Raw genomic sequence first — 19,349 nt, forward strand, 5'->3', positions numbered from 1 at the left:
TGCACAGCGCTGTGGACAATGAGTCCATTTCAGTTCAGTGGGAGGCCGATTGAAGACGATTATAACCTGGGGGATACAGAGAGGCATTATTCTTCTAAAACACTTACGCCGGCTGTGTTTCTACTACTTAAAACCCCCACCATTTATTACCACAGTTGGGGGTACAAATTGAATTGTTCTTTACTACTGCGCTCGAGTGCCACTTGTTTCGTTCTGATTGTGTACTTTGTTGTTGGTTGTCCTGACCTGCACTAAGCTCCAATCCTGGACTTATTTCAACCACTTAAACCCTCGATCTACACCAGGTTCTTCAACGTTTTTCAGGGCAAGTACCCCCTAGCTGAGAGAGAGATGACTCCCACTACATATTGTATATAATTGTGTTGCAGATTAAACCTTTTCATAGATAGCTTCATAGACTTGTTTGACAACACTGTCATCAGTGTAATGTTGAATTTGTGTGTGGTAATGTGTATTTTCCAGACATTTAACCACTTAAACCCAGGGATGCATTGGTCTTAGGACGCAGTAACACGCCGTGCAACCCCTATTTTGAGCAGGAGCACGCACATGCATCGATTTAAAACAACCCTTAATTCACACCTCAACAAAGTTTACAAAGGCTCCCGACTGCCGGGTTTCACACCAGCATGAATTAACATAGGAATGAGCCTAGATGCATATCAAATGTCCATTTTCTGTGAGCTGTAGTGTAGGAGTTAAGCAACTTGCGCGTGATGTCATTAAAATTAGAGTCCAACAAAATCACCAATACAACACTGCTTGAACCGTCAATACTTCGTAAACTTGACCTTTGACTCTGTACTTGGTCAGCTCTTTTTTCACCCCTCTACACCAAAGTTCTTTGCCGAAAATATCCGATCTACAAGCCAATCTGCGAGGCGTTGTGTGCTTGTAGTCTATTTTTGGTTAAAGTTAGAATAGGGATAGGATTCAAGTGGTTAATGTAAAACATATGAATCCTATATCACACAAAGACTAGTAACTCTGAGGACCCCATGGGGGTCCCGGAACCCTTGTTGAAGACCCATGCTGTACAGGTAGTCAACTGGACCTGAGATGTCGCTGTAACTTGGCCGGCTTTTTACCATCAAATCCAAATCTCTTTGCCAAAGACATCAGATCTACAAGCACATAACACGTCACGAGATCTGATATTTTTGGCTAATGTTTCCCCCCAGAATATGGATGCTGGGATTTAAGAGGTTAATAGATAAAACAATCTAATAGATAGATCTACAAACTCAAAGGCTATCGATGTTGTAGATCTGCTATTTTTGATGCTTTTGTGTGACACTGTAGGATGATCAAGTGGAGCGTTAAATTGAAAAAACACAAAAACATGGAATATGGAGATAAGAGGTTTCTGCAATGATATAGTACTCCATGCCAGGGCTATGAAGTCCTTCACCTGTACTTGCCAAAGACACGTTCCTGGTTCCAAACACATCATAGCATTTCCCAGCACATTCCAAACAGCAAAATATACCAGAAAAATGGCCAATAATAGATTCTGGTCAAATTCTCACTCAGAGAGACAAACAATCGTGAACAACATCCAAAAAATGTATTTAACCGGAGCTCAAAGCAACGGAGGTATTGTTTCTGATGTGTTTAAATATTTTGTGTAATAACGCAGCAGCTTATTGGCTGTGGTAATACATAAATCATCCATCCATTATTCCACATTGTTCTGTTGAGGGAGCCCCATCAAACAGTGCCATCCATACCAATTATCTGCATTCACGCACCGATCCACACTCACTTCCCCGTTTAGCCTCAAAAAGCCACTTGAAGCCTATTCACTCTCACTTGGGTTTCCAAAGAGCCATAGCAGGGTGGCGCGTGCGCACGTGTGTGTGTGTGTGTGTGTGTGTGTGTGTGTGTGTGTGTGTGTGTGTGTGTGTGTGTGTGTGTGTGTGTGTGTGGGGGGGGATGCTATAACCCAGTGGTTCTCAAACTTTTTAATTTCAAGAGCCCCCATAACTCTGAGAGTGTACCAAATGGAACCAAATGGACCCGTAAGGGTCCATTTGGTTCCATTTGTACACTCTCAGAGTTACAGACCTTTAAGGGTCCATTTGGAACCCCTTCAAGGAAACCCCAGAGGGTCCCTGGAGCGGACCCCCCACTTTGAGAACCACAGCTATATAGCCTTTGCTCCCATTAAAGCCCGAGTTAAATATATACACAACCTCACACAACAACGCGTCGCAGTCCTACATGCGTTGTGCGCTTGTAGTTGTAGATATTGCTATTTTTGGTATAACGTGCACATTGGCGCGCGACCAAGGCACAAAATGTGACGAGTCACACAGGACTCCAGGCACCCCAAAAAAAAGACCCCCCAAAAAAAGAAAGAAAACATCAATGTCTCGGGTCGTCGGGCATGTGGGGAGCGGCTGAATGTGGGCACCCCCCCCCCCCCCCCCCCCGCCGTGCCAGCGTCCATGGAGACACAGAAAAAGAGAGAGCGGTAAAGAGGAGGTAGAGAAGAGGAGAGGGGATGTGTGTGTGTGTGTGTGTGTGGAGGGGGGGGGGGGGTCAGTATGTGAATGAAAGCTTGCCATGGAGGTGAATTATGAATGAGCAGCACTCTGAGCTCTCCTGGAGAGAGACTGTCGTGTCAGAGAGACTCTCTTTCACTTCATCTCCTCAACCCTGTGCTCTTTCCCTTCTATCCACTCCCTCCCTCCCTCCCTCCCTACCTCTCTCCGTCTCTCTCTCTCTCTCCCCCATTTCTTCTCCGTTTTCCCTTCATTTCCTGTGCCTCGTCATCTTTTTTCCCTCCGTTTCTCATCCCCTATGTCTCTCTCTCTCACACACTCTCTCTCTCTCTCTCTCTCTCTCTCTCTCTCTCTCTCTCTCTCTCTCTCTCTCTCTCTCTCTCTCTCTCTCTCTCTCTCTCTCTCTCTCTCTCTCTCTCTCTCTCTCTCTCTCTCTCTCTCTCTCTCTCTCTCTCTCTCTCTCTCTCTCTCTCCGTCTTTCGTTGCTTTACCTCTGTTTCTTGCTTTTCCCTTTCCTGGATTAATCCTTCCCTTTCTTCCCCTCCTCTGACCTGCTTCTCTCTTTCCTTCCATTTCTCTCCCTCCCTCCCTCCCTCCTCTCCCTACGTCCCTGCCCCCACCTCCCTCCCTCCCTCTCTCTCTCTCTCTCTCTCTCTCTCTCCCCGTCTCTGTCAGAGACATGAGAACAAGTCATCCAATCAGTGTGTCGAGGATGACAGCGGTGGATACACAAGGGGAGAACATTCCCTCCATGCACGCACATGTATTTACACACACACACACACACACACACACACACACACACACACACACACACACACACACACACACACACACACACACACACACACACACAGACAAACAGTAGCATAACATAATACCAAAGCAAACAGTCCTACACGTGCAATGACTGACTGACACATGCATTAAAAACACACACACACACACACACACACACACACACACAGCCCAGCTGTTCCCTTGGCCAAAGAGCGTGTGTGTGTGTGTGTGTGTGTGTGTGTGTGTGTGTGTGTGTGTGTGTGTGTGTGTGTGTGTGTGTGTGTGTGTGTGTGTGTGTGTGTGTGTGTGTGTGTGTGTGTGTGTGTGTGCGTGCGTGCGTGCGTGTGTGTGCGTGTGCATTGGTCTGTGCGTAATGTAATGTGCTGCTGCTCAGCCTGTCTCTCTCCTCACTCTGTCTCCGCTGTTGCTGTGCGTCTGATGTGATCTGCCTCCCTCAACCTGTTTGCCGACTGTCGCACGCACTCACGGGCATGCACGCCAACACTCGCACGCACGCACACACACACACACACACACACACACTGAGAGCACAGAAAACTGCTACTTATGCACGCAGACCTGTCCTTATTCAGCTTCCACCTGACATGTTGTTGTTGTGCAGCTTCAGAAAAAGGAAACTGGAAACACTCTTCCTTCTGTTGGTGTTTTCATTTCCCTGTCTGTCTGTCTGTCTGTCTGTCTGTCTGTCTGTCTGCACATGGTATATCATAGCTTCACTCAGTACTGTCCTTTATGCCTGTACATGCACACAAACACAAAATGACTGTGCTCACACTCACTCACACACACACACACACACACACACACACACACACACACACACACACACACACACACACACACACACACACACACACACACACACACACACACACACACACGTTCACATCGCATACTTGTCTGTAAACTGAGAACACACACACATACACACACACACACACACAAAAATGGACCCTGCCTTCTTAAAAGGGAGTGTTGTTCTCTCTCTCTCTCTCTCCCTCTCTCTCTCAGTCTCTCTCTCTCTCTTTCTCAACTTGAGTCCTGGGAAGAGAGAGAGAGAGTGTGTGCTGGAATGGGATCATGCTGTTCCCTAAAAAGTATGTACTCCTTTTGAACCCTTCACTCCAGTTCACACTGGTCAGCTCGGCGCTGGTGTGTGTGTGTGTGTGTGTGTGTGTGTGTGTGTGTGTGTGTGTGTGTGTGTGTGTGTGTGCACACTTTCTGCTCTTTCAGAGCCCGTCGACAAAACAACAACCCCCGTCAAACACAACTCACACACACGGCATACTTGCACGCTTTTAAGTACAGAGCGAGGCAGCAGCACATGTCAACACTCATCCCTCACACACACACACACACACACACACACACACACACACACACACACACACACACACACACACACACACACACACACACACACACACACAGTGCCTGACACATCCACACACACAGCCATAGAAAGAAGCATAAAGTCACCTCAGGAATTCCTCCAACGGTTCCAGACGAGCCCCTTCTTCACACTCTCCTCTTCCTCTCCTCTGTCCGACTTCTCTCTCTCTCTCTCTCTCTCCTCCTCCTCTCCTCCTCTCCTCTCCTCTTACTCCCTCTTTACGACGGCGTTATTACAGTGTCAGTTCCAAGTGCTCTGCTGCCCAAGACCCTCCATTTCCGCCCCAGTCAGCTCGCGCTGTGTATCAGCCACCACCACACACACATACACACTCTCTCTCTCTCTCTCTCTCTTTCTCTCTCTCACACACACACGCACGCACACACGCACACACACGCACACAAGCCACCGCGTTCCTATAGTCTCTCTCTCTTCGTGTGTTTATCCGTCTCTGCCTGTGTGTGCTCTCTCTTTCTCCCCCTCTCCCTCTCCCTCTCTCTCTCTCTGAGAGAGCAGGGCTGTGTGTATGTGTGGTGTGGTGTGTGTGTATGGTGTGGTGGTGTGTGTGAGTTTGTGTGTGTGTGTGTGTGTGTGTGTGTGTGTGTGTGTGAGTGTGTGAGTGTTTCTCTGCTCTGCATGCCTTGCTCTGCCAGCAGTACAGGACTTCCCCCGGCCCACACTAGCCCTGGGTCCCTGTGCTCGCCGCGTTCACTGAAAGAATGCCATTGTGCTCAAAGGAGCGCGGCTGAGACCTCCCCCCCGCCCCCACCCCTCCTCAGAGCGTCAGCAGGTTGCCGTGGCAACGACCCGCCTATGGGCAAGAGAGATCAGATCATTATGGTCCGTGGGATCCGGTGACTGAAGGACTCTCTCTCTCTCTCTCTCTCTCTCTGAACACAGGAAGTGGGGAAACTGTATCAGGGAAGATTAATGTTGATTTTTTTTACTCTTATTTTGCTAGCGAGTAAATACAGTCCTATAGCATGCACTGGCAAAAGTTAGCTGTGTATGTTGAGCTTGATTTAGTCGCTGTCGGAGAGAAATCTCCATATTTTAACTTTTTGTGTTTTTTCCCCGTAAATTAACACCCCTACTTGATCATACTACAACGTCACACCAAAACATCAAAAGCATGAGCTTGTAGATCTGCTACTTTCGCTAAGGGTTGAATTTGAGTTTTGGACATACAGTATGAGGTTTCCACCTGGACAGAGGCGATTTGTACTGTACTTGGTTGCGTGCCGGTGTTCAGGTACCCAAAATAGCAGATCTACGATGCATGAATGAATTGCACGTTTCTGAGCGTACGTAGATTGGCTATTTTCGGGTGCGTGACACAATGTGCAACCAAGTATAACATAAAAGGCATCTATGATTGGCAATGATAAGAACAGCTGAGAGCTGCTCTGGCTGAGCCCAGAGCAATATTTTGAACGTTAGAAAGATTTTCGTTGTCATTTTAGATTTTAGCTATAACCACTATTTGATACTTTGGCTATTCAAAAATAGCAGATATACAAGCTCATAGTGCGGCACTGAGTGCCGCACTATGAGCTTGTAGATCTGCTATTTTTTTTTTTTTGCGTGAAAATCTTTGAATTTTTAATATTTTCTTTGCTTCTAGGGGTCCCTGGAACTAAATATTATGAGATGGGGGTCCGCGGCAAATACATATAATGTTGGGTGGTCCTTGACGTGAAAAAGCAACATATGGTTTTTCAGAAACCTCTTAGGATTTAGAAGACATTTGAAGATGCGTTCCCGGATTGAATGCGTTAAATCCAGTGGTTCTCAAAGTGGGATCCAGGGACCGTCAGGGTTCCTTGAGGGGGATTCTAAATGGACCTTTACATGTCTGTAACTCTGAGAGTGTACAAATGGAACCAAATGGACCTCTCAGAGTTATGGGGGGGTCCTTGAAATTCTTTTTGAGGAAGTTTGAGGACCACTGATGGTTGATCCGATTATTCTTTTACACACTCACAGGCCATATATACTGGCATGGAATGAAGTACACAAACAAGGTGTCACAAAATAGCAGAGAAAACGAATAGATAATTAAATAGATAAATACAAAGAATGGGAAAAAACTAAGATAGATAGAATAGGATATAGTTAATCAGATTGAATGGTTCTGACAAAGCACGCAGCCGGGGAATCCACATTTACAGACGGAACCAAATGGACCCTTGTCCCTTACATGTCTGTGACTCTGAGAGCGTACAGACGGAACCAAATGGACCCTCGTCCCTTACACATGTCTGTAACTCTGAGAGCGTACAGACGGAACCAAATGGACCCTTGTCCCTTACATGTCTGTAACTCTGAGAGCGTACAGACGGAACCAAATGGACCCTTATCCCTTACACATGTCTGTAACTCTGAGAGCGTACAGACAGAACCAAATGGACCCTTGTCCCTTACATGTCTGTGCTGTGACTCTGAGAGCGTACAGACAGAACCAAATGGACCCTTATCCCTTACATGTCTGTAACTCTGAGAGAGTACAGACGGAACCAAATGGACCCTTGTCCCTTACACATGTCTGTGACTCTGAGAGCGTACAGACGGAACCAAATGGACCCTTATCCCTTACACATGTCTGTGACTGAGAGCGTAAAGACATGTCCCTTACACATGTCTGTAACTCTGAGAATGTACAGACTGAACCAAATGGACCCTTGTCCCTTACATGTCTATGACTCTGAGAGCGTACAGACGGAACCAAATGGACCCTTGTCCCTTACACATGTCTGTGACTCTGAGAGTGTACAGACTGAACCAAATGGACCCATGTCCCTTACACGTGTCTGTGACTCTGAGAGCGTACAAACGGAACCAAATGGACCCTTTACGGGTCCATTTGGTTCCGTCTGTACGCTCTCAGAGTCACAGGGAGGTCCTTGAAATATTTGAGAGTTTGAGAGTTAATGAGATTGAATGGTTGTGACAGATAGAAGACTCACAGGTCCACCGAAAGCCCCGCGGTCGGTCAGGGAATCCATCCACATGTGCATGTGGAGAACAATGGTTCATCACCGGACCGGTCAAGCGGTGGAGCCAGAAACACTAAGTACAAGGAGGAAACAGTGTTTGGTTTGATAAAGATCAAAGGGAATTGTCGCTGGGATAGAGTGTGTTTACGAGTCCCCCCCTCCCCCCCCCCAATCCCAGCTGCCCTATTATTAGTGGGAGGCTGTGTGTGTGTGTGTGTGTGTGTGTGTGTGTGTGTGTGTGTGTGTGTGTGTGTGTGTGTGTGTGTGTGTGTGTGTGTGTGGATAGACCCACAGGGCGGTACTAAGCTGAAGTGACAGTGGGGATCTTCAGGATGTCTGCTAAAGTTTGCTACCGAGTGAGATCTTATCTCTCTGAGCCCCTAGAACAGCCTATAGCGCAGTGATTCTCAAAGTTGGGTCTCTCCAACAAAATGAGGAACAGTTCAAAATGAGGAACCGTTCAAAATCAGTAACAATTTCAGTCTTATTTTATACTTAGTCTAAAATCAATTCAAGCAAAAGTTTGCTGAATGGGAGAGGGTCATGCCAAACAGTGTTGATTCAAATTATACTCCAACCAAAGGGAGGCACTCTAGCAATAATAATTATTATTATTATTATTATTATTATTATTATTATTATTATTATTATTATTATTATAGCTTGAATTTGTATAGCGCCTTTCATGAAGCCCAAGGACGGGTTTTACATAAAACAAACAATCAACCAAACAAAACGACGGTTGTCCAGAACCACCAATTAAACTCATAATATGTCCGTATATAGGCAATTAGGCATACCGTATAATGGATATCTAGTTGTCGAGAACCGCCAAGCCAACCGATATGCCCATATATGGGCATGTCAATATATGGGCATATACTGATGACATCAGGGATCTCCATCTAACAAAGCTATGACTCAGACATATTGGTCGGATTGGTGGTGAAACGTAGGCGTGAGGGAATCCCTAGTGAGTTATATAAACGAAAGTGATCTGTGTGTGCGTGTGTGTGTGTGTGTGTGTGTGTGTGTGTGTGTGTGTGTGTGTGTGTGTGTGTGTGTGTGTGTGTGTGTGTGTGTGCTTAAGGCCATATATTGATCATTAACTTGAACTGTGAACCATTTATTTTCCTGATAAAGACGTCGAGGTAAGGTTGGAAAAAAAGTAGAATATTCCTTTACTTGTAACAACTGAGTGACTTCTATTAAAACTATAGAAATGACATGGCAGTATGCCGCATAGCGGCCCTAACCTCTAGTAGTTCGAAAATGCCTTAAATTCCGGCGGGTTGCAGTGACGTGGATTATTTCGTTCGCACTGCAAATTCAACCTTGTTTCCAAAAATAATTATGTTGCTTTATCACCTCGTTATGCACTTTCTTTGTGTATGTACTCATGACACAAACAACAGTTTTAACCACTTAAACCCCAGCATCCGTATTGTGGGGAAAGCTTCCCCAGAAAATGGCGGCTATTTTCAGCAAAAGCTTTCTCCACAATGGTAGAAAACAGAAAAGACACTATAGAGCCCTGAGGGACTCCACTAAACCATATAGGGTTTAAGTGGTTAATTAATGTGAATTGATCGCACAAAAACATTTATGGAACCAAGTGGAACACATTCGGGTCCATTTGGTTCCATTTTTTACACTCACAGGATTTTACTATGTTTTTTCTCTGTCACTATAACCCAGGTATGTTAATTAAAAAGCCATACATTTACTTGGGGAAGAGAGAGAGAGAGAGAGAGCCCTACCCTCTGTCTGTCTGTCTGTCTGTCTGTCTGTCTGTCTGTCTGTCTGTCTGTCTGTCTGTCCCTCCAACATGTCTGGGTGTCTGTCCAGCAGTGGCTTGTCATTACAACACCTGACATGGAGATGAATTAGTGTGAAGTCTACATCATGCCTTCCCCTGTTTCTGCATACAGAGAGACATGCACTCAGACGGAAGGCTGGGGCAGAGAGCGACAGAGGGAATGAAAAAAGACAGAATGGGAGAGGTTCCAAGCATCTCTCTCTCTCACTCGCTCACTCGCTCACTCCAAATGCAGCTGATTCCTCCATGCGGATCGATAGCAATCCTTGGCGGGAGCCGTTTATTTTGGAACGTGTGTGAGGCCCCGTGGGTGACACACTCACTCAGACACACACACACACGTGTGGTCGCGTGCTCACACTTGCACGTGTACGTGCGCGCACACACACACATACACGAACACAGGTGCATGCACCCCTGCCAACAGAAACACTCACAGACAAACTCACCTACACACAGACACAGGCACATGTGCAGATGCACACAAACACACACACACACAGTCTCTGTCGGGTGGAAACCTCATACTGTATGTCCAAAACTGTTTCAGGATTCAAATTCAAGCAAAAGTCAGATCTACAAAAACACGTTTCGAGCTTGCAGATCTGCTACTTTTGATGGTTTTGTGTGACACTGCAGTGTGATCAAATATAAGGCGTTAATTTACGGAAAAAAATACAACAAGTTAGAATATGGAGATAAGAGGTTTCTGCCCGACAGCAACGATATCCATGTTCAGGCTGGGGTCAGTGAAACAAACAGTCTCTTGAGTCTGGTCTATCATCCATTGAGCACAACTCAGAACCTCCAGGCTGGAGGGCAGTGTGTGTTATCACCCGCTCCAGCCCAGGTCTCTGTTTCTGGGGGGAGGGGGGCAGTTTTCAGTAGCTGGCCAGGATGGAGCTTTCTGTCTGCATGTGTTAAGCTTTGGGCTGCCTAGTCCCTCCAGAGATGTCCAATTCTGCTATCGAAGAAAAAAAACCTTTGGCACATATCCTCTCACACGCACACACACACAGTCGCACACACACACACGCACGTCACCAGCAGGTCTATCATCGGTGACAAAGAGTTCAAACTGGATCGCCTGAAACTCTCTCTTTTTTTTTTTATAGAATCAGTGCCTGTCGATGGCATAGTGGTTATAGTGTGTGTTTTGGAGCCCTGCCTCGCCCACAAAACATATGCATTCCCCCTGCTGGCAATCAAATCCTGCGATAAGACGTCCCGCTGTGACTTCCCTGCACTGCTTCCCTCGCGGCTTTCCGAACGTCTTATCTACAAAAAAAAGAAGAAGACAAAATCGCCCAAAAAAAAGCACTGGACAGAGAGGACGGATATATACTGTGCACTCTCTCCTAAAACCCTCACACGTTTCCTGCATATAAATCCCAGTGCACTGGGACCGTCTAAGTTGCCGCAGATAAAGCATTTTCCTCCTGGGAGAACTGGGAGGAAGCTGCCCGCTGCCAAGGCTTGTCTAGGCTGGTCTGTGGGCCGGTGCTGACTTCTTTTTTTGGGGAGAGAGGAGGGGGGGGGATAAGCGTGGTTGTCCGAGCAGATGAGCTCCCTGCTGAGGCAGCTAAGCAGTTTCCCACACACCCTGTGCCTCGTACTGAAAACTCTGCATTATCCCATAAAGACCTGAGTCTACAAATGCCTTCTATATCAGTAGTTCTCAAACATATTCTTTTCCCCAAAGCGATATGTATTTGGGCCTGGACCGCCGGCGTAGCGGCCTCAGTGTAGCCTGACAGCGTGTCGCGGGTTCGAGTCCCGATCCCGACGGCCTTTGCTGCATGTCACTCCCCATCTCTCTCTCCCCATTTCCTGTCAGCCTAATGTCCTGTAAATAAAGGCATAGATAAAATATATATATATATATATATATATATATATGTATTTGGCCGCGGACCCCCCGTCTGAAAAGGTTTGGTGCCAGGAACCCCCCCCAGAAGAGAACATTTGTGCTGAAAAATTCAAAATTATCCAACATTTTTCAAACTCTTTCAAGATTTTTTTTTTTTTTTTTTAAATAACAGATGTACAAGTTTGCAGTGCGGCACCAAGTGACGCGCTAAAATCTAGAACGACAGATTCTTTCCCGGTTTTAACGGGTTATACAACACTCGCTAGCAGCACCTGGAGTCATGCTGCCATTTCTGCGGGGGCAAAATGACAACAGCAGAATGCCCAGCAGCGGGGGACTAAGACTTGAGAGCAGCAAGACCTTCAGGGAAATAAAATAGCATGGCTTGTGTGAATGCTCTCCGCAGCAAAAGGCAACACAAAAGAGCGCTTTGCCAACTCAGGATACAATGTGCATCTCCTCAGCAGTAAAAAGTCACACGATACCTTCCTCCTCACGCTGTACATCTCAACAGTATGCCAGCTCCTCACTAGTATACCACCTCCTTACTAGTATAGTATACCACCTCCTCACTAGTATACCACCTCCTTACTAGTATACCACCTCCTCACTAGTATACCACCTCCTCACTAGTATAGTATACCACCTCCTCACTAGTATACCACCTCCTCACTAGTATACCACCCCCTCAATAGTATACCACTTCCTGATTTGTATACCACTTCCTCACTAGTATACCACCTCCTCACTAGTATACCACTTCCGACTAGTATACCACTTCCTCAATAGTATACCACTTCCTCACTAGTATACCACTTCCTCGCTAGTATACCACTTCCTCGCTAGTATACCACTTCCTGACTAGTATACCACTTCCTGACTAGTTAGTATACCACCCCCTCACTAGTATACCACTTCCTGACTAGTATACAACCCCCTCACTAGTATACCACTTCCTGACTAGTATACCACCCCCTCACTAGTATACCACTTCCTGACTAGTATACCACTTCCTTACTAGTATACCACTTCCTGACTAGTATACCACTTCCTGACTAGTATACCACCTTCTCGATAGTATACCACCTCCTCAATAGTATACCACTTCCTCGCTAGTATACCACTTCCTGACTAGTATACCACTTCCTGACTAGTATACCACTTCCTGACTAGTGTACCACTTCCTGACTAGTGTACCACCTTCTCGATAGTATACCACCTCCTCAATAGTATACCACTTCCTCGCTAGTATACCACTTCCACGCTAGTATAACAGCAGCTCTTCAATAGTATACCCTAAAGTGTATGTGTGTGTACACACACACACACACACACACACACACACACACACACACACACACACACACACACACACACACACACACACACACACACACACACACACACACACACACACACACACACACACACACACACACACACGTGTACACCGATGCCTTATCAAAGGTAAGCATGCAAGTGAGGATGTGCGAAACACAGCTGCTTTAAGAGTGATGTGATAAATGACAGAGAATAACATTCAATGCACATCATTAGCATGAGGCGATTTATTTTAAAGGTCAGGAGGAAAATACTTTACTCTGAGTTTCTCTTTTGTTAAAGAGCTGTGGAATATTGCAGCTTTGTCTTTTCACACCAGAAACTATGGTCTCGCTCTTTCTCCCTGTCACCCTTTCTCTCTGTCTCTCAGTCTCCCTTTCTCTCAGTCTCTCTCTCTTTCTCTCAGTCTCTCTCTCTCTCTCTCTCTCTCTCCTCCTTTTCCCACATTTCTCTCCCTTTCTCACCCTGCTTCCTCTCTCTTTCCCTGCCATTTTTCTCGCTCTCCCTGGGTGGGATGAGTCATTGAAGACAGAGAAGAAAAAGTGGGGAGAGGTGTGTGCGTGCGTGCGTGCGTGCGTGCGTGCGTGCGTGCGTGCGTGCGTGCACGCTACTCTGTCATCCCAGTCCTCCTGAGGTGCAGTGCCCTTCACACTCCTTCTCAGCTTCACGGCAACCTCATGGTTATGAGTAGAGGCAGAAGCTCCAAATGTGTGTGCACGCATGCACGCGCAAACACACACACACACACACACACACACACACACACACACACACACACACACACACACACACACACACACACAGGCCAATGTGCTGCCAACTCCTGATGATTTACTTTCCAAATTGTTCTGACATTATATGCATTTTGGAAGGAAAAAAAGCAATTGATACATTATGTCCATTACTCAAATGTCCCAGAAATTCAGAGGACAATAGCTAATACAATGTCGATAATTCACATGGGGTCTGAACATGATATTCCATTGTGACTTTAGTGAGTGCAGCAGCGGGCCAGTATTTAACATATGGTGAAATGAATCCCTTCATATCGGCACAATGCAATTGGTCACTTCTGACCACATCTGTGACCGCCCACATGCTTTGGCTGTGCTCATGTTCCCTGTGGCCGGCCAGCTCCTACACATCGATTTGATATTTCTTACAATCTGTATCCCTGACAGACAGGAAGTATTCATTGTCTCTACGTAGTGTAAATCTATAGGGTCCAAAAGATGCATTATATTATGAACCATTTAGATTTTGATGGGGAAATGCTGCTTGGATCGGGTTTGCATCTTATTATCTATATAAATGCACGGTGTGTGTGTGTGTGTGTGTGTGTGTGTGTGTGTGTGTGTGTGTGTGTGTGTGTGTGTGTGTGTGTGTGTGTGTGTGTGTGTGTGTTTCAAGATTTAAGATTCAAGAAGTTTTTATTTGTCACTGACTTATACAGATATAAGCAGCGAAATGTTGTTGGGACTATATATAGGATGTGTGTGCGTTTCCCTTGCATAACTTGAGCAGTGTGTCCTTTAATACCCATATATGGAAATCCCTGATGTCATCAATATAAGGTCATAGTACTGACATGATGAATGGCGTCCAGGTCCTATGATAAAGGGTACTGCGCTAATTTGAAAACAAGGACACCGGTTACTGCATTCCCGGATGGTCGGATGCGTTCCCAACCAGCGTCGTTCCCAACGGGCATCGCCCTGGTTACAGTAATGTGCATTTTTAAGTGCATTACGACACTAAGTTCACATAATGTTTTTAGCGGCGCTAGCCGCTCTATACCTTTAGGTATAGAGCGGATCCTGCTCTATACCAGACTTTGTCCGTGTTCACCGTCAACGTTCTGATTGGTCAGACCCGTCAACGTTCTGATTGGTCAGACCCGTCAACGTTCTGATTGGTCAGACCCGTCAACGTTCTGATTGGTCAGACCCGTCAACGTTCTGATTGGTCAGACCCGTCAACAAAGTGATTGGTCAAGCTTCACGTGACACATGGCTATAAACACATTATAAACACATATCGATGACAAAATGTATCAAGGGCGCCGCTACCTTCACACAGGGTGTGATTTTTTATTGTATAGCAACAATAGCTGATCTACAAGATCACAACATATTGGCTATTTTAGCAATTTTTCACATTTATTGATTTTCCTCTTTTTGGGGCGGTGTAGCCGCCCCCTATAAGTGAGTTTTGGACACCGACCAAAAAATGTGTGTACCCCCTAACCCTTCCATTGTTAATGCAAATCGATACTTTTTTCATATCAGCCAATCACATTACAGCTAGTGTCATCACCACTAACTGTAATGTGATTGGCTGGCTTTGCAAATTCAGGACTGTGATTGGCTAGCGAAACACATGACACATGTGCAGCCCTATGAATAGCAGTATGGACTTTAAAAAAAGTCATTTATCCTTTTTTGAGTGAGTCATGTTGTGATGACCACCACACACCGCCCACTTCACACTGGGTGTGATTTTTTTTGTATAATGACATACCCAAAACAGGGACACCAGGTTGAAAGTGGTTCAAGCGTTTTTAGTATTTTCTGTTATTTATGGTCTACTAGTGTCTACGATGGTGCTATAGACGAAGGTGAAGACATACAGTAAAAGACATCCCAAACTTCTCAGGTGGACCAAATCTATCTATGTCGCTCCATGCAGTACCTCCCCTGTTGTTGTATGCTTTTGGCAACTGATTACGATGTCATTTATCTAAGCTGTCAAGTCAGACAGCCCAGCAAGTGATGGAACAGCACAGTACATTCTCCAAGAGTCAAAGGTGTTTTGGATGCACACAAATCTAATGGCTCCACTATCCAGGAGTGTGAGCTGTGCCATGCTAAGTGATGCCAGCTATTGACGTGGTTTGAGCCTCGAGCCTGACTTTGGCTCATCATTTGTCACCATGATCAGATAGATATACGGTAAAATCCTCCCTCCTTAAAGAGATAGTTCACCCAAAATATTGCTTTTTTTCTATGAATCCATGGAGATTGTTTTAGTTTTTGACGCATTCCTGAGCCAATAATTTGATGACCGGGTGTATTTCCGGTAGGAGACTCAAAGAGACTCCTTTGAGTCTCCTAACGGATACGTTAGCATCTTTCCGCCGGTAATCAAATTATTGACTTAGGATTGGGACAAAAACTAAAACATCTCCATGAATTCAATGCTTCATGGGGTGTGTAATTGATAGAAAATAAGTAATTTTTTGGGTGAACTACTACTGTACACCATTAAGACCTGAGGCCGATTCTACAAATGCCTTCTAAAATAGTAGTTAAAAACAAAATCGTGCCAAGGACCCCCGAAATAATATATATTTGGTCGCGAACCCCCATCTGAAAAAAGTTTTGTGGCATGGACCCCCAGAAGAGAAGATTCGGGTAAAAGACAAGTAAAAATCAACATTTTTCAAACAGAAGATTTTTCAAAGAAATGCTCAAAAATAGCAGATGTGCAAGCTCACAACGCGGCACGAAGTGACGCTCTGCAAGCTTGTAGATCTGCTATTTTTTAATAGCCAATACGCTAAAATCTAAAATGACACTGATGCTTTCCCGGTTTCTATGGGTTAACTCTTTGAGTATACGAGTGGAACCAAATGGACCCTTAGTAGTTCCACTTGAACACTTTTGGCGTTACAAATGGATAAATCAACATTGAGGATTTCACTGGCAGCTCTGATCCCGCAACTTGTAAGTCGCTCTGAATAAAGAGCGTCTGCTAAATGCCAAATTGTAATTGTACATTGTACTGAGAGTAGAATCTAATCCAGTTAGACTTCACATCCAGAATCATTTTTGATGATGGCCCCATATACTTTAATGTCTGCCGAGTTGGAAGATGTTGAAATTGTAGCCCGGAAAAAAGGTAAGCATGGACAATTAATTGCATAACACTAAAAGTTTAAATATAAAGATATGAGGTTTATACTCGACAGCAACGATTTGTTATAAGCGTACTAACATATGTACTGAATAGGGATGTAGGGATAAGAACGTTTCCAAATGCCCTGAGAAGTGTGTATATTAAATATCAAAATGATTGGCCTATCTCTGATTGGATCACACATCTCAGACCCTGGTATTCGAGAGCATAATTTGATGTTATAAACTGGATGCTGATTTCTCTCATCGAAGCTCTGTCTATGATTGTTGTGTCCCTATGCTGGGGAAAACAATCGGCAAAAACATTAGTTCTACAAGCTCACAAAGTGTCACTTTGCTACACGTTGTGAGCTTGTAAACCAGCTATTTTTGGTGTAGCTGTAGTATAGAGCCCTGGGGAACCACAGTCAACTAAAGTATATGGGTTTGAGTTAAAAAAAAGAGTCTTTGCTGTTTTCAGTTATTGTGGGGAAAGCTTTCACTGAAAATAGCAGATCGACAAGCTCACAATGCGTCGCAGCGCGACGCATTGTGAGCTTGTCGATCGGCTATTTTCAGCAAAAGCTTACCCCACCATAGGGATGCTGGGGTTTTATGTGGTTAAACGCGAGACGTTAAACCGCGCATCATCAACTTCCAAATGGATATGCCTTGTGATGACTTGGGCAGTCTCCTTCGTTTAATGTAGCGTCAACAACTCTTGCAATGCAGCTGTGGCTTTTTGGAGGCCAATCAGTCCATATATGATATGATACTGTATGATATGATATGATATGATATGATATGATATGAGCGACTGATGTGATTGGACAGCCAGCCAGACAACATGGGGACAGATAGTCATGCAGCCGTCATCTATTCTGAATGTGCCCCTCTCTCTCTCTCTCTCCCTCCCTCTCTCTCCCCTGAGCTTGTAGGTCGGCTATTTTTGTTATTTGTTGTACAATTAAATACGTACTACTACATAGGACTTAAAGGTAGGGTAAGTGATTTTCTTTGGTTAAAATAAGTGTTAAATAGCTCTATATTCAGATAGTACTCATTGCTATAGAGTGTTTGTTCAGTAAAAAGGAGTCTCCCATGTCTCTCCTGCTCTTTATTTAACAGAAAATGCATTTTCAGTGCTCTCTCCTGATTGGCTTAAATGTGTCACCTACCTGAAAATGTACTATATTCTGTTACTAAAGAGCTGGAGAGACCCCTGTCTCACGAACAGACGCTCTGTAGCAATGATTACTATCAGAACATAGTACTTTAACCTTTTTAACAAAAAACGCAAAAAAAACAACTAAAAACATCACTTATCCTACCTTTAAGTGGTTGAAAATGCAATTACTATGAACGTAAATTAGAAGCTAAAATGGACATTTAGTAAAAGGAAACGAGAGCACACCGAGTACAGAGACAACTCAGGTCCATTTCACCAAGCATAGTGGGTTTAAGTGGTTAATTATGGCTTTGTCAATGAATGTGTTCATTCAACATCGACAGTCTCCGGCGGAAACCTTTGGTGAAAAAATAAAAGAGGCCTGGGTAAAAAAATAATAAAAAGAGAGGCGGGGGACGTGGTATTTTGTGAATTCCAGAAAAGTTGTCATTGAGGACAAGGAAAGGTTTGGTCAGGACAACCCGGTGAGGACATTGATGTTATTTTTACAGTGCGTGTGTACTTGCCTGCATGGGGTTGGTGGTGTAGGAAGACATTCATTGTCCCTGCTCTCCCTGAATGGCTCTGTGTGACGCGAGGGACGCACTGGCTGTGAGAAGACATTGTCTGGGACAGTGTGCTTCTTTATCAGCCCTCTGAAACACTGAGAGCAGAGAATCCCATTAGTGTTTACAGTGGGTGATGTGCCCCACCACAGCAAGTCTGGTATACTCGGTAATGTGTGTGTGTGCGTGCGTGCGTGCGTGCGTGCGTGCGTGCGCACACGCTCTATGCAGAGATGCGTTCATTACTATAGGTTGTGTGCAGAGGCATCCATCAACCTCTGGCCTGTATGTGTGCAAGTTTGCATGTCTGTATATGCACATGCATGTCTAAGTGTGTTTCTCTACATGTTACTCTTTGTGTGTGTGTGTGTGTGTGTGTGTGTGTGTGTGTGTGTGTGTGTGTGTGTGTGTGTGTGTGTGTGTGTGTGTGTGTGTGTGTGTGTGTGTGTGTGTGTGTGTGTGTGTGTGTGTGTGTGCTTGCATGCATGCAGGAGTGCGTGCAGGCATCCATTCACTTGTGTTAGTATGTCACGGTTTCATTGGTTTTAAGTCGCTGCCTGATATTTCATGGCTTTATTAAACCGAGATGAAAGTGGATCTCAGTGGCTGGAGAGAGAGGGGGGGGTCGAAGAAGGAAGGAGAACAAGAGAATCAGAGGAAAAAAGACACGTCAAAAGCTGGGAGACACATCTGCTCTTTCTCTCTCGTGTGTGTGTGTGTGTGTGTGTGTGTGTGTGTGTGTGTGTGTGTGTGTGTGTGTGTGTTAGAGAATCCAATCCAGACACATACAGTATATGACACCAAGTCCGTTGATTCTTGTGAACTGCAATCTTTTTAACAAACAGAAATGACAGCAGACTATTAAAGGGATATTCCACAGTCAAATGTGTGGATGCTGAGGCACTTTGTGAGTAGGAGTTCATTTTCTTGCTCAAGGACACTTCAACACTGAAGCCAGGATCTAAATGTAG

At 45.1% G+C, this 19,349-nt stretch overlaps 1 protein-coding gene across 2 annotated transcripts in view; it reads right to left on the bottom strand.

Moving 5' to 3' along the window:
* The window catches only part of ches1 (checkpoint suppressor 1), a 92,454-nt gene extending 87,160 nt beyond the window's left edge, over positions 1 to 5,294 (bottom strand). For both annotated transcript variants that reach the window (XM_084082402.1, XM_084082401.1), the window contains exon 1: positions 4,809 to 5,294. The gene's annotated coding sequence lies outside the window, so the exon portion shown is untranslated. The remainder of the gene's footprint in view (positions 1 to 4,808) is intronic.
* Between the last annotated feature and the right edge of the window lie 14,055 nt (positions 5,295 to 19,349).

This window comes from Gymnoscopelus microlampas, assembly GCF_963454915.1.
Source record: "Gymnoscopelus microlampas genome assembly, chromosome: 16".
Classification (NCBI taxonomy): Eukaryota; Metazoa; Chordata; class Actinopteri; order Myctophiformes; family Myctophidae; genus Gymnoscopelus; species Gymnoscopelus microlampas.